Genomic DNA, 17941 nt, shown 5'->3' on the forward strand with positions numbered 1-17941 from the left:
TTGATTTAACATGCAAGACCAACAAGTACATACTTCCATTATAGGATATGGTTGGTTATCTCTAGTGTGAAGACATATTATGTCGGGTTTGTGTTTCTAGAGAGAGAGAAAGAAGAGAATGTTACTTGGGCCTTAGAGGTGTGTCAGGAAATGTTGAAAGACCAAAAAGAGATGCCTAAAGTGATTGTTACCGACCGCGATACCACCTTGATGAATTCGGTTCCAAAGGTATTTCTTACTTCTTATGCATTACTTTGTAGGTATCACATACCAAAGAATGTGAGAAGTCGGGTTAAACCCGCGGTAGGGATGAAACAGATAGAGTCCGAAGATAGAAAAATGGTGAAGACTATAACACCCCTTTTTCTACCCCAAAATACTTAACATATAATCAGAGTAAATAAGCACGCATATAAACAAAAGGGCGTCACATCGACGTTTTCAAAAACTAAAAGCTTTCAAAAACCAACAGCTTTCATCATCAAGATACAATACACCTGGTCATTTAAAATAACACACTTCAAATAACATGAGTCATCAAGAATATGCGTTCGCAGCGGAAAATAATGAATACTCATGCATTTCATAAAATGATCCATGTCCCATACCATGATCATCCCTCAATAATCTCCTCAAGATAAAATAAAACCATATTCAGAATATTTGGCACTATGGCCTCTCAGACAACAATTTCAAATAAACATGTTCACAAGTAATAACATGATACATATCCAAATAAGATATGAGTTCAATACTACTAATCTACCCCGTGTTACATGACCAGAGCATTGACTCATTACCTAGTCTCTAAGCTAAAACATGGAAACTCTCCGGCTAAATCTCGGGTAAGCTATCGTCCACTTACTTCAGCAATACTACTCCTGAATATCTGCACGATGCCCATGTGAAGACAACATTCAAACAGAAGGGTGAGAATTCAAATCATTATGAAGAAGTATAATAAGGCACAATGATTAAATCAACAATTAACGGAATCCATCACACCTTGTATAACCATGTCAATAATACTAACCAACATCTATTTCACATGTTTCAAACATCCATCTAAACTCAAGGAGTACAATATTAAAATCCAATACTATATTCCCAAATATACACATAACTATAATTATCACATAATCACATATTTTGCCGAGTTATGTATCCAAACATCACCAAATTCAATTAACATATCTCATACACACATCACAATCACCTTAATGCATACATTCAATTATCATATAACCCTAATGTGACTCAATGCAAGACATGTGACTCTATGCATGTGGTACCGCAATGTGAACCCAACATTTCACCGCTTTCCGATTCAATATCTAGAATCCAAGTCACGCTTCCGGTCCGGACAAGATCAAAGCCACTACGTCTATTTCCAATTAAGGATCAACGTCTGCTACGCCTATTTCCATTCAAGGATCAACGTCTATTACCATGTGAACCCACAGTTTCACCGCTTCCACCATGAAGCCGGCCATGCCATGAATGAATGTACAAATACCAACACATATGCAATTAAGATCATCTCTACCATCTTAACATTCCACATATCACCATAATTCAACTCTATGAATTATCCACCAATGGTACATATACACATTCATAACAATATATCATTCATAATATAGGCCAATTATCAAATACGCACACTTAGATTTCATTTCAAAATGAATACAACCTTTAAAATCTCAATTTTTCATTTTTCAACAGTGTTAACCGGTTAACGCTTTTAGGTAACCGGTTAACGCGAAACAGAATGCACTTCCTGGCAGATTTTCAACAGTGTTAACCGGTTAACGCTTTTGGGTAACCGGTTAACGCAAAACAGAATGGACTTTCTGGGCAGATTTTTAACAAGTAACCGGTTAACGCAAAACAGAATGCAGAATTTTCTGCGTTTTTCATCGTTTGAGGCCTTTCGGACCTCCGATTTCGATTCCGTAAAAAGCCAAACGCTCAGAAAATTATAACTCATACAATACTCTAAGTATATAAAGTTAATTTGCAGTTTTAACATAATTAAATCACCATAAATCAAGAATACTCATCAAAACCTAACAATTCCAAACAACCATACAAAATTAGGGATTTTAACCTAAACATACTTCTACCCATTGACCCAATCATACTAACCCATAATAATAAGGATACTCCCCCTTACCTCTTCAATTTTCTGGAACCTTAGCTTCTCTCTTGTTCTTCCCCTCTTCTCCTTACTTTTCCTCTTTTCTTTCTCTGTTGCCGTCAAATGATCAAATGAATCCTATTTCTCACTCTCATCACCTCTTACTATTATAGTATTATATTTGGGCTTAAAGAATGATACTTCTAATTTAATTATTAGGCCCAATAATACCTAGTATTATAATATCTCTATTTAATTCAAATAAATTAAACCAACACAGTATACACATCAAGTTAATTAATATAATCAATTATTCAATTATATCTCATATCAACTAAATAATTAATTAACACACCGAACTAATTAATATAATCAATTATTATACTACCTAACAACCAATTAATTAATTAACACTCCAAATAAATAAAATAAAATATAATAATAATAATATAAGAAATAATTACTAAAATTGGGTTGTTACAACTCTCCCCCACTTAAAAGATTTTCGGCCTCGAAAATTTACCTCAAACGAACAACTCCGGATACGATTCCATCATCTTATCCTCGAGTTCCCAAGTAATATTGCCATTGGCGGCTCCGCCCCATATCACTTTCACCAAAGCAATCTCCTTACCCCGAAGCTTCTTCACTTCTCGATCTTCAATTCGCATAGGTGATGTATCGACCGTCAAATTATCCCTCACTTGAACATCATCTAATGGAACAACATGTGGTGGGTCCGCAATGTACCTCCTCAATTAAGACACATTGAACACATCATGAAGATTAGAAAGTGACGGTGGTAATGCAATCCGATATGCCACTTCACCTACCCTCTCGGAAATCTGATAAGGACCAATGAATCGTGGCGTCAACTTACGCGACTTCAAAGCTCTACCAACACCCGTTATTGGCGTAACTCGAAGAAACACATGCTCATCTTTCTCAAACTCAAGAGCTTTCCTCCTCTTATCATGATAACTCTTTTGACGACTCTGAGAAGCCTTCATCTTCTCTTGAATCATCTTAATCTTATCCGTAGTCTCTTGAATCAACTTGGGTCCAACCATAGCACTCTCTCCCGATTCGTACCAACACAAAGGAGTTCTACACCTTCTACCATAAAGAGCCTCAAAAGGTGCAATTCCAATACTCAAATGGAAACTGTTTTTATACGTAAACTCGATCAAAGGCAAGAAACTATCCCAATTTCCTCCTTGTTCTAAAACACAAGACCTCAAAATATCTTCAAGTGACTGAATAGTCCTCTCCGTTTGACCATCAGTTTGCGGATGATATGTCGAACTCAAACGCAACTTCGTACCCAAAGCACTTTGCAAACCTTCCCAAAATCTCGAAGTGAACCTTGAATCTCTATCCGAAATAATGCTCGACGGAATACCATGCAAGCACACAATCCTCTCGATGTACAACTTAGCAAGTCTCTCCATCGAATAATCCATCCTCATCGGAATAAAATGAGCATATTTCGTCAACCTGTCCACAACGACACAAATCGCCTCACAATTACTCAATGTTCTCGGTAAACTCGAAACAAAATCCATAGAGATACTATCCCACTTCCACTCGGGAATAGATAACGGTTGCATCAAACCAGACGGTTTTTGATGTTCAATCTTTGACTTTTGACAAGTCAAACATGAATACACAAATTCCGCTACGTCCTTCTTCATACCTTGCCACCAAAACATCTTCCTCAAGTCTTGATACTCAGACCACTTCTATGCCCTTCCTCAAGAATCCTCTTTCTCAAATCCGCAACATCCAGAACACAAACTCGATCACGACACCTCATGATACCATTCTCATCAATCCGAAAGTCACCACCTTTGCCTTGATTAATCAATGTCATAATATCGACTGATTTCAAATCTGACTTCTGACCTTCTCTAATCTCGTCAATAATGCCACACGTAAGCTTCAACATACCAAGCTTAACACACGAAGGCGTCGCTTCACAAACCAAACTCAAATCTCTAAATTGCTCCAACAATTCAAACTCTCGAATCATCAACATAGACATGTGCAATGACTTCCTACTCAATGCATCGGCTACAACATTCGCCTTTCCAGGATGATAATTCAAACCAAAATCATAATCTTTCAAGAATTCCAACCATCTCCTTTGCCTCATATTCAATTCCTTCTGATCAAACAAGTACTTCAAACTCTTGTGATCACTAAACACATCAAATCTCGATCCAAACAAATAATGTCTCCAAAGCTTCAACAAAAACACAACGGCGGCCAACTCTAAATCATGCGTCGGATAATTCCTCTCATGAACTTTAAGTTGCCTTGAAGCATAAGCTACCACTTGCCCTTTTTGCATCAAAACACCTCCCAAACCCAACAAAGAAGCATCACAATACACAACGAAAGGTTCTAACGGATCCGGTAAAATCAAAATAGGAGCCGTAGTCAATCTTCTCTTAAGCTCTTGAAAATTCGCTTCACACTGCGAAGTCCAAATGAAAGCTTGACCTTTCCTAGTCAACTGCGTCAATGGTAACGACAACTTAGAAAATCCTTCAATGAACTTCCTATAATAACCAGCCAAACCAAGGAAACTTCGAATCTCAGCAACAGACTTAGGAGCTTCCCATTGAGATACAGCTTCAATCTTCGTAGGATCCACAGAAATACCACCACTCGAAATCACATGCCCAAGAAAACTTACTTCACTCAACCAAAAATCACATTTAGAGAGTTTAGCAAACAACTTCCTCTCTTTCAACACCGATAACGCAACCTTCAAATGCTCGGCATGATCTTCTTCACTCTTAGAATAAATCAATATATCATCGATGAACACAACAACAAACTTATCCAGATAATCATGAAAAATTCTATTCATATACTCCATAAATACACCAGGTGCATTAGTCACACCAAAAGGCATCACGGAGTACTCGTAGTGACCATACCTTGTTCGAAAAGCAGTCTTTTGAATATCTTCAGCCTTTACACGAATCTGATGATACCCAGACCTCAAATCAATCTTGCTAAACACACAAGCTCCAACCAGCTGATCCATCAGATCGTCAATCCTTGGAAGTGGATACTTATTCTTAATTGTCACTTTATTCAATTGTCTATAATCAACACATAATCTCATAGAACCTTCTTTCTTCTTGACCAACAGAACAGGTGCACCCCACGGCGACACACTAGGACGAATAAACCTCTTCTCAAGCAAGTCTTCAAGTTGACTCTTCAACTCTTTCAACTCGGAAGCAAACATCCTATAGGGAGCCATCGATACAGGACTAGTTCCAGGAACTAAATCAATCGAAAACTCAACCTCACGTTCCGGAGGTAAATCACTTACATCTTCCGGAAATACCTCCGCAAACTCACAAACTATTGGTAATTCTTCAATCGTCCTCTTCTCACGAATATCTAAGGTTGCCAACAACATAAACAACTCGGCACCACCTTGCACCGATTCCTCAACTTGCTTAGCAGACACAAACCTATCTTCCTTAGCACCAACCTCAGGAAAAATAATCGTCTTCTCAAAGCAGTTGATATACACCCGATTAAATTCTAACCAATTCATACCCAAAATCACATCAAGTTGCTCTAAAGGAAGACAAACTAAATCAATTCCAAAATCCCTACCAAAGATACTCAACGGACAATTCAGACACACATAGGAAGTAGAAACAGAACCCATAGCAGGTGTATCAATAACCATACTTCTACGCATATCAGATAATATAAGATTCAGTCTCTTAACACAATCCAAAGAAATGAAAGAATGTGTTACACCGGTATCAATAATGGCAATCAAAGGTGTACTATTAATAAAGCACGTACCTTGGATTAGCCTATCATCGGTAGTGGCCTCCGCACCAGACAATACAAACACCTTTCCCTTCGCTTGCTCCTTCTTTGGCTTATCACATTTGGTACTAATGTGACCTTTCTCACCACAATTGTAACAAGTCACACTCGAACCAACTCCACACTGGTTTTCTCTGTGACCACTCTTGCCACACTTGAAACACGTCACTGAATCCTTACTACAATCAACAGTACGATGACCTTCAACACCACATTTGAAACACTTAAGTGGAGTAGAAGATCCTCCCCCACTTGGCTTCTTGCCAAAACCAGATTGTCTCCTCTTGTCATCATACGGTTTCCCCCGATCCTGGTTTTTCCCCTTCAAACTCTTGTAGAAAGAAGCACTTTCCCTACTATCCTCATCATAAATCCGACTCTTGTTAACCAACTCCGCAAAACGAGTAATCTGTTGGTAACCAATGGCCTTCTTGATATCATGTCTTAAGCCATTCACGAACTTCAAGCATTTAGATCTCTCAGCATTAGCAGTATTGTAATGAGGACAATACTTGATAAGCTCCTAAAATCTAGCAGCATATTCAGCAACAGTACCATTTCCTTGCTTCAATTCAAGGAACTCCACCTCTTTCTTCCCACGACAGTCTTCTAGAAAATAGCTCTCCAAGAAGACATCACGGAAAAGAGCCCAAGTAACCTCAATGTTGTCTTCTTCAAACCTCTGAAGAGTGTTATTCCACCAATCTTCAGCTTCCTTCTCAAGCATATGAGTACCAAACTGCACTTTCTGAGCATCAGTACAGTTCATGACTCTGAAGATCTTCTCAATTGCCTTCAGCCAAGCTTGAGCTTTATCAAGTTCATGCTCACCCTCAAAGACAGGAGGATTGTTCCTCTGGAATCTCCCCAAAGCACGGAAATCATCATCATCTCCATTTCGGTTACCAGCATTCGCTTGAGGGATCTGACCAATGGAGTCAGCCAACATCCTCAGCGCCTCAGCAATGTCATCACCATTCCTGCCTGCAACCATCGTCCTGAACAGCCCGAACAACCAGACAACCAGTATCGATCGTGTCGGATACACAAATCAAATACAACAGGATTGGAAAACACTAACGACTATTGACCAACTGGTCAACCATGCTCTGATACCACTAATGTAACACCCCTTTTTCTAGCCCAAAATACTTAACATATAATCAGAGTAAATAAGCACGCATATAAACAAAAGGGCGTCACATCGACGTTTTCAAAAACTAAAAGCTTTCAAAAACCAACAGCTTTCATCATCAAGATACAATACACCTGGTCATTTAGAATAACACACTTCAAATAACATGAGTCATCAAGAATATGCGTTCACAACAGAAAATAATGAATACTCATGCATTTCATAAAATGATCCATGTCCCATACCATGATCATCCCTCAATAATCTCCTCAAGATAAAATAAAACCATATTCAGAATATTTGGCACTATGGCCTCTTAGACAACAATTTCAAATAAACATGTTCACAAGTAATAACATGATACATATCCAAATAAGATATGATTTTAATATTACTAATCTACCCCGTGTTACATGACCAGAGCATTGACTCATTACCTAGTCTCTAAGCTAAAACACGGAAACTCTCCGGCTAAATCTCGGGTAAGCTACCATCCACTTACTTCAGCAATACTACTCCTGAATATCTGCACGATGCCCATGTGAAGGCAACATTCAAACAGAAGGGTGAGAATTCAAATCATTATGAAGAAGTATAATAAGGCACAATGATTAAATCAACAATTAACGGAATTCATCACACCTTGTATAACCATGTCAATAATACTAACCAACATCTATTTCACATGTTTCAAACATCCATCTAAACTCAAGGAGTACAATATTAAAATCCAATACTATATTCCCAAATATACACATAACTATAATTATCACATAATCACATATTTTGCCGAGCTATGTATCCAAACATCACCAAATTCAATTACCATATCTTATACACACATCACAATCACCTTAATGCATACATTGAATTATCACATAACCCTAATGTGACTCAATGCAAGACATGTGACTCTATGCATGTGGTAACGCAATGTGAACCTAACGTTTCACCACTTTCCGATTTAATATCTATAATCCAAGCCACGCTTCCGATCCGGAAAAGATCAAAGCCACTACTACGTCTATTTCTAATTAAGGATCAACGTCTGCTACGCCTATTTCCATTCAAGGATCAACGTCTAATACCATGTGAACCCACAGTTTCACCGCTTCCACCATGAAGCCGACCATGCCATGAATGAATGTACAAATACCAACACATATGCAATTAAGATCATCTCTACCATCTTAACATTCCACATATCACCATAATTTAACTCTATGAATTATCCACCAATGGTACATATACACATTCATAACAATATATCATTCACAATATAGGCCAATTATCAAATACGCACACTTAGATTTCATTTCAAAATGAATACAACCTTTAAAATCTCACTTTTTCATTTTTCAACAGTGTTAACCGGATAACGCTTTTAGGTAACCGGTTAACGCGAAACAGAATGCACTTCCTGGAAGATTTTCAACAGTGTTAACCGGTTAACGCAAAACAGAATGGACTTTCTGGGCAGATTTTTAACAAGTAACCGGTTAACACTTTTGGTTAACCGGTTAACGCAAAACAAAATGCAGAATTTTCTACGTTTTTCATCGTTGGAGGCCTTTCGGACCTCCGATTTCGATTCCGTAAAAAGCCAAACGCTCAGAAAATTATAACTCATACAATACTCTAAGTATATAAAGTTAATTTTCAGTTTTAACATAATTAAATCACCATAAATCAAGAATACTCATCAAAACCTAACAATTCCAAACAACCATACAAAATTAGGGATTTTAACCTAAACATACTTCTACCCATTGACCCAATCATACTAACCCATAATAATAAGGATTCTCCCCCTTACCTCTTCAATTTTCTGGAACCTTAGCTTCTCTCTTGTTCTTCCCCTCTTCTCCTTACTTTTCCTCTTTTCTTTCTCTGTTGCCGTCAAATGATCAAATGAATCCTATTTCTCACTCTCCTCACCTCTTACTATTATAGTATTATATTTGGGCTTAAAGAATGATACTTCTAATTTAATTATTAGGCCCAATAATACCTAGTATTATAATATCTCTATTTAATTCAAATAAATTAAACCAACACAGTATACACACCAAGTTAATTAATAAAATCAATTATTCAATTATTATACTACCTAACAACCAATTAATTAATTAACACTCCAAATAAATAAAATATAATATAATAATAATAATATAAGAAATAATTACTAAAATTGGGCTGTTACAAAGACGGGTGTGGTTGTGAAAAAAATAATGGATGCATGAAATGGTATAGTAAATTCTTCCACTAAAAGTTATATGTCGATTCCTTTATGCATTTTAGGAAAGTGTGTGAGAAATATTTTGATTTGTTGAAATATGTTGAAAGCATAATTCTTGACCAGATGAAGGAGAAAATTGTTTGTACTTGAACCGATCAGGTTAGACACCTTAGAAATACAACAACTAACCGAGTTGAGTCTGCCCATGCTACATTGAAGAATTGTTTGGGAAATAGTAAGGGTGATTTGTGTATAGATTGAGATTTCGTGAACCAAATGATTCAGAACCAGCATAATGAGATATTTAAAAATAATTTTAGAACATATATTTAAAAACAACAATCTTTATTCTCACTTGGTCAGCAACATATCTCGAGCGGGTTTGGAATATATTTTTTACAAAGCTAAACGAGTTGATAATTTAGGTTCCAATAGCATAAAGTGTGGATGCACAATTGTGAAATTATACGGTCTCCCATGTGCTTGTGTTATTGCAAAAAAAATGTGAAACTTGGTAGCCCAATAAGAATGAATGAGGTTTGCACTTATTGGATGGGGCTTATGTTTGATGATGGTGGTGTCATGAAAGACGATAAATCGAATATCTCTATCTTGACCAAATGGGAAGTGATATAAGAGAGATTTTTGAAAGTCGGTGACAATATGAAACTCCACATCAAAGAATAATTGAAGAAGATTGCTTATCCAGAAACCACTGATTTGAAACTGCCCTCTCAACCAGTAAAAATAAAAGGTGCTCCGAAGAAGCTCAAGCTTACACTGAGTGACAATTCAACAGTACGGTCTCCTTTGTATTTTGAACATGTTGACAAACTTTTTCCGGTATCACCAACTCCAAAATCTCAAAAAAAGTGTTTTCAAAGGATCTCGCATTAGCAGACCACCTCATTCGCCGCCTCCACAAAAGATTTCATTCATTGACAAGATGTCGGTTTTTATGCAAAAATAAAGAGAGCGGATCATCAATGTTAAGGGTGACAATAATTATGGTTATGATTTGTTTTGACTTTACTCGGTAAAGGAGAAGATAATCATCCACTTGTACACCATCAACTTATCCATGAGTTGAGGACTCATAAAGAATTATACATACAACTTTAAGGAAAGAAAGAAACTTTGATGCAATTTATGAGTCTCGTGTTCCTTGCCTTATTGGACCGACACCAGAGGCTAAATGGAGGTGCTTCCCTGAAATTGGTCACATTATAGCATGTGCATATGATAGAGTTTTTATTGATCTTACACAATACGGAATTTTAGAAACCTTTTTTCCACTACGCACAGCCCCACCTCAAAATCCAAAAGATTGCATTATGTGTATTGGGTGGCTTTCAAAATCACGGTATTTTGTTCAAGTTTACTTGAAATCGGGATGCCCTATACCACTTACATCGCCGGAGTGGGCAACTCATTCAACAATAAAAACCGAGACTTAGTCGGACCATTTCATGGAAAGGATGCAAAAGTTCGATAAATTAAGCAACATTGAAAGAGAATCAAATTCACAAAAGTCAAAGGGGCTACCACCCATAGGTTTAGCCGCCGACAAATATTTCAAATCGTTTTAATTTTCTATTTTGCTAGGAAAATAAGTGTATGTAATTGTGTCTCAATATTAATGAAGTGTAACATAATCAATTTCTTAATAGTTTAATACATTTTTTATCTTTGACAAAAAAATTGTTCATTTTCCAAACAAAGTCATCAAGTAGGTTATGTTTTCTGCCTGTTCAGGAGAGGTTCCGGAGATGTATCTCCGGAACAAGATAATAGGGTGTGGAACCAGAGATATATCTCCAAAGTCAGCATGATAGATTTTGTGAGGTCCACATTTATCTACAACTTCTATAAATTAAAGCGCTCTTGTTTTTTATTTAACACAAACATAAAATGTCTCAAAGGTCCCAAATAAACATCATCTACTATGTCACAAATGTCTCTTTTTCCAGCGCGACACCTATGCAAAAGTTAAAGCTCAACGAGTACACCTCTCTTGCATATCTGAAATACGAAGTCCATAATCTCCTATCATACGGAGACAATCGAAAAATTGTGAAGATTGAGTAACATTCACGGTCGATTGATAATGGAGGATAGATTGAGTTCATGAACTTTGAGCTCAACACGGATGCAAATGTAAGGGTTGTACGGAATACATGTTTCCGTTTCAAAACAAAAATTATGCTCGAGTTAGAAGTGACAATTTAAAGAATGGTCGAAGATATTGTGAAGATGTTAAAGCGTCCACCTAGATATTGAAGTGTAATGTTGCATTTTATGTTGTAATCATTTAAGTAATGCTTATTTTATGTTATGAATGTTAATTTTATTTTGTCAAATTACATGTTTTTAGTTTCTGCCTCTGATATTATTGTGCATATGTTACGGAAATGCATCTACAGACAGATTTCAAAGATGCATCTCTGGTTTTAAAAAACCCCAACTAACAGGGGGTCACTCAGAATAGTTTGGGTTGTGTGTATTGGTTGTAGTCGATATTGTTAATTTTTATATCCTGTTAATTATTTTATCTTTATGTGTATGTAATTTGATTTATCGCGTTTGTATAATTTTTCTGTTATTTGTTTGTAATTTTATCCTTGTATAATTTTTCTTTCATTTTTTACTATGTCAAAAATTATGACAAATCTTCTTGTGATTGATTTGATGATCACTTTCATACCCCAAATTTTTCCTCCCCTTTTTACTTTTCGTCTAACCTATGACTTGAGACTCATTCATGCCTCATTCATATGCATCACTCATTCATGATTAACACTTGCTAACAAGCATCATAGATTTAAGGTTTATGGTAGATAAAAATCAGGGTTTTGCTTGAAGATTGTGGTATTGCTCATCATATGGGGTGAAACCCTAATTTTTGGATTCTTTGGGACCTTGATTCTTGAAACCTACACCATGGTATTCATCCAACCCTAATTCTTGATTTTGCTCTTATGGGAGCTGGTGTTTGACCTTGTGTGTGTCTAACTTGACTTGTAAACCCTAATTGTGGGCCCGTGGCTTGAGATGTATTTGAGGAGGTTTGTGCTTTGAAACCCTAATCAGGGATAGTTGGTGTTTAAGTGCCTTGTTTGGTTGACTTTTGGATTTGGGAATCATCAAAACCCTAGTTGATAGATGCTTAAGGTCTTGAAGGTTGCATATTGGTATCCATTTCACACCAAACCATAATCCTTAATTTGGAAGTTTGTGAGTCTTGTGGTTTGCTTTGAGGTAGTGGAAACCCTAGTTGTGGTTCATGACATTGGTGCACCATTTGTGTTGATTACTCACTTGGTTTAAGGCTCTTAGTTATGGCTTAGCACTTTGATCTTTGACCTAGCTAAACCCTAGTTCATGGTTCCATATGATTGGTCTAAGATAGGCTTGCATTCATGTTCCATTCACATTCCATTCATTGATTGTATGTTTTCATGGTCATCACTTGATCCAAGTCTCATTTCATTTACATTTCATTCATTGTTTTCATGGTATATCAAGATTCATCCATTCTTTGATTTAAAACCCCATTTATTCAATTTCATTATCCATTTGTTTAAGACACTCCATTGATCCTATGTTTTCCATTACATTTGTTTTAAGAGGCATCTAAGTCCTTTATTTCATGGGGAAAGGGGATCATTTGGCTTTATTCTATTCCAATTGGTTTATTAGAACATTTGACTAAGGAACACACTTCATTCATTGGATTATATTGACATATGCATTGCATTAGAAATATTACAAGGAGAATTACATTTTTGCACAAGTTGACCTTTAATCAACTGTTGACTTTTTGGTCAACCATTTGACCAAAGTCAACAAACCAATTGGTATCCATTTCACCCATCTCATACAAACATTCCATACATTTCATACCAAGAAAAGTAAATTTTGGTTTGATTTTGAGTCACAAGCTTGGATTACATCGCATTACTTTGAACTTGAATCACAAATGAAGTTTTATTACAAGCACACCACATAAGTAAGTACATAAGCATTGCATCACATGAATCATTTTTACAATCTTGATACATCACATATATAGCATTTACATGGAAACAAAAGGAAAGAAAGGATGGAAGGCCATATGTTTGTCTTGAGTTTGCGTTGACAACCATCATTATCCTTGTGACAGAATTCTCAAGCATCTACATTGCTTTTGAATTCAACAACCATGATGCATTTAGGTCGTGCCAAGTCATATCACATGCCCCAAGCTTCCAAACCTGTCACAAAGTTAGCATGACATTACAACACACACAAAACCATGTCAAACAACCATGAACAAGACCTAAACCTAACCAACCTCATTTTAAGTCTAGCATGATATTAAGCCCTAATAACATGTACAACACCAAGCTAAACAAGACTTAACATTAACCAAACAATGACATCAATTCATTTGTCCATGGCAATCCTGCATCACTCATAACCATTAGCAAACAGTCACGTATCCATGTTATACTACATTCCAAACAAAAAATACATCCATATCCTACAACACTAGCTAGCAGCAGCAGCTGAACCAAGCAATGCACTAATACCCCTGCACCAGCTAGCATACCACATTCATCATAAGTTTACAATATTAACAAACATACAACAGTTCAATTCACACAAAGCAGAACTAGCAGCAACAACATATGCATAAGGGAACACAAACATATCATTCACATTCATCCAAAACCAATTAATAACTAACTGAATTAAATAACTAATTAAACCTAATAACTAACATTAACCACAACAGAAACTGACTTTTTCCTTTTAACCAAAGATTAAGTTTTAATTTAACAATTTCAGTTCAACAATCACAATCCTAACAAATCTAGTAGCACATCAGTTCAAGCTCACTAACTGTAACATGGCTTAACAGTTTAACTGCAAGAATTGGATTTCATTTTACTAACTCATGACATCACTAACAGAATTATTTCCATTTGCACCATTAACTGAACTAGCTTGCATTTCACATTGCATTTCGATTTCATTAACACAAATCAATTAATAGAGCATATTTCATTTCCAATTAATTTCATTTACGTTTCCAATTTTACATGATATTACTTCAGATTTCAATCAACAGAAAACACATTTACATTTCACTAATAATTTCATTTGAATTCTAATCTAATTTCACCCTAGTCGAATTTATCATTTCTAATTGAAAGTGAATTTCATTTGAATCTGCATTGCATTCCAAAACAAAAAAATTCGAAACTCTATAAATATCACTCAGTTCTTAAATCTCAGATACACAACTCATTCTACACAACTCTCAGAACAACAACAGAAGCGCAATTGAGTGAAGAAGGAGAAGAAGAAGGCCTGCAGTCGAGATTGAACAAGGAATAACGTGTTACCCGAACCTTTGTTTCGTCGGCAAAGAACCACTAGAATTACTCCTTTAGGTAATTCTTTTCCACTCTTTTTCTCCAATATAAGGACATCACAACGTAGTGCCTCGTCTGGGGAGCCAAAGCCCCATGGTTTGATCTTTGTTTGGCTCTTGAGCATCGTTTAATTCATGTTTTAGCATTTAGGGTTCTTGAGGTTATTCAATTCGGTTAGGGCTTTAGGCCCGAAATTTGGTGAAATTGAGGATAAATTAGGGTTGAGCGTGAGGATACGGTTGTTTTGGTGGTTCCATTTTCCATTTCTGATGGCCACCGCAACCGAAGGTGATTTTCGGCGTGGTGCCCCACGGTGGTTCACCTGAATAGGACCGGAGCTGACTTTGTTGACTGGTGCGTCTTCATTTTATTTCAAATGTTAATCTCCACATGCTGAATTAAATTGATCCACATGTTGTGTAGATGTTGGGCCTCATATACACGGGCCTAGCATTTTTACTCAATATCACGCATGTTCGCTGACATACACCCATTGGCCATGATATAGTTCAATGGGCCTTTCACCCACAAGGCACGTGCACCTGAACCATATTTGCACCCCATTTCCAGATTTGACCCCCTGGCCCATTATATTTTATTTCATTGCTTTTTTTGATATTTTTTCTTCATTTTACTCATGATTGCAATTCCTTTTTTGCTATCTTGATTTTAATTCTTGATTGGGACTTTAGTCATTTTTACCATGTTTAGAAATAATAGAAATACATGTTAATTAGGTTAATTTTCATGTTACATGATTGGATTAGGAATTTAGCATGATTAAATTTTAACTATTTTGTTAATCACCATAAAAAATGCCTGAAAAAGATCATTGAATAAATATTTAATTCTTGACTTTAGACCTATGACTTCTACATTCTTATCCATAATTTTCATGTAGAAAATAACATAGTTAGGTTTAAATTGATCTTTTTATTCAGTTATTTATTGTGAACTTTGATATGATTTTCTCTTATGGTTTTCACCTTAACAATAACATGATCCCTTAGATTTAAGACTTTAGAATTTATTTCAGATGATTAATCCCTAGGGTTTGCAGTCTTTTGTATGCATAAATTTTTCAACTGATTTTTCCTAATTGATTAAGTTGATCAAAGTTCGCTTTGATTAATTAAATCCTTTGACTATGCTCAACTACCCAAGCCTATTCAAGTGATCAAAAGACCCTTGATCACTTGATAAGACAAGTCCATTGTGTTCAAGATGTACTGGATACTAAATCTTAAGAATTGTACAAGACTTCAAGATTCAAGACTTCATTCATTTCAAATCAGTACAAGACAGGCTGAACAATTATTCAAGCACTACAAAGGTGGATTCTACACTTGTCAATCATGATCCAAGTTGTGTGCCATAAGCCTTAAGCAGTAGATAAGGGTGAGAATGGAGAATTCATATCCTCATTCTGAATATCTTTGGGTACAGGATGAATGACCCAGTTGCTCATCATATTCACCTATATTCATAGGCTTTAGCACAATTTGATTCAAGTTGATTGTCAAGTCTTCTCTTTTCAAAGACAACCTTTATCACATGAAGCTTTAAGGAAATTCAACTTCAACACTCATCAGTTATGATGCAAATTGCACGTCATGAGCCTTAAGTAGTAGAGAAGGAATGAGAGTGGAGAATTCATATCCTCATTCTGAATATCTTTAGGTACAAGACGAATGACCCAGTTGCTCACTGTATTCATTCCAATTCATAAACTTTAATGCAATTTAAATCGAATGATTAGTCTTTCTACACAGATATGGGATGCATACCGAAGATCAGACTTCAACCTTCTAGGGTTTCTTCTCTTCCCTTTTGTTCTCTCTCAGTAAAACTAAAACCATTTTGTGAATAAAGTTAAAAGCAATTAACAGTACGATTAGGATTGTATGCTACGAGCCTTAAGCAATGGAGAAGGGATGAGAGTGGAAAATTTCTATCCTCATTCTAAATATCTTTGGGTACGGAACGAATGACCATGTTGCTAACTGTCATCTCTATTCATAGACTTTAGTACAATTTAAATTAAGACACTGTTTTCAGAATAAAAGAAAACTCACCTCATCAAACTCAGTTTTGCCCTTGGGCTTCATTTTCAATTAAAAACCTTTTCAGAAAGGACGTGTTACTTCTGTTATACCATTAATGAAGCTTAAGCCTCCATGTGTGAGCAAGCAATGTTTAACTGCTAGAGTGTGATCCGAGTTCATCCATTCTATCGCAAACAAACAGACTCTTAAGACTCCCATGCTCGATCATACAAGCAAGTTGATAGTAGAATACGAACGTTAACAATGTTCATTAAAAACAACTAATGCATCCATATTACTTCCACGAACTACGGAGCTCTGACTTTCTCATTGCACGGTTAAAATACGTAGGCACAAGGGCCCCAATCCTTGGCGGTCACTTTAACTATTAACCCCATCTCTCCCCTTTCGGGAGTAATCTTTAGATATTAATCCATGTCCTTGCAAATGACATTCAAAATGGTTGCCGTTGAGTACAACAAATGTGAGGGATGCTAATACATTCCCCTCGCATAACCAATTCCCTTACCCTTTTCTCTTCCCTCGGGTTTTATTGTTGTTTTCCCTTTTCTTCAGGAATAAATAAAGTTTGATGGAGACTCTGTTGTATCTTTGAGCGTGTGATGCTCTCGGGTATAATTCGTGTAACTTCAATCACAATAAAAGAGAAACTCCTTATTAAGTTATTGAATCTTTCTCTTTTGAGTACCCAGAAGATTCATCAAAAACCCAATATTTCATTGTCAAGAATCTTGAGAGAAACCATAAAAAGATTTCTTCATTCACAAATACATTATCTTCATGATTCAACTTTGTGAAAAACTCTCTAGAATGTTGAGTGTGAGAAGCTTGTAGTTGTATTGTGAGAGATTCTTAGATATTATTCATCATCTTCAATCTTATACCAAGAAACCATTATTCTGGTTCTCAAATCTAAATATTTATTATGAGAGGTAGATTAAGGTACATTAGGGAATTTAATATTTTTTTGTGTGAAGTTTTTTTGTTTATATCAAGATAAAGGATCTTTTCTTGTTCACATAACTGGTTGGTGCTTATCAAGCAAGAGAAGAGTTTTCTTCATAATCCAAG

General features: G+C 36.1%; 1 long non-coding RNA gene across 1 annotated transcript; it reads right to left on the minus strand.

Moving 5' to 3' along the window:
* Positions 1-13341: 13341 nt before the first annotated feature.
* LOC127096731 (uncharacterized) lies at positions 13342-15188 on the minus strand. Its single transcript, XR_007792788.1, has 2 exons — positions 14781-15188; positions 13342-13637 (listed from the first exon to the last, which is right to left on the minus strand). It is a non-coding gene; the product is annotated as an uncharacterized LOC127096731 (long non-coding RNA).
* Positions 15189-17941: the final 2753 nt, after the last annotated feature.

The sequence above is a fragment of the Lathyrus oleraceus genome, chromosome 6, assembly GCF_024323335.1.
Source record: "Lathyrus oleraceus cultivar Zhongwan6 chromosome 6, CAAS_Psat_ZW6_1.0, whole genome shotgun sequence".
NCBI lineage: Eukaryota > Viridiplantae > Streptophyta > Magnoliopsida > Fabales > Fabaceae > Lathyrus > Lathyrus oleraceus.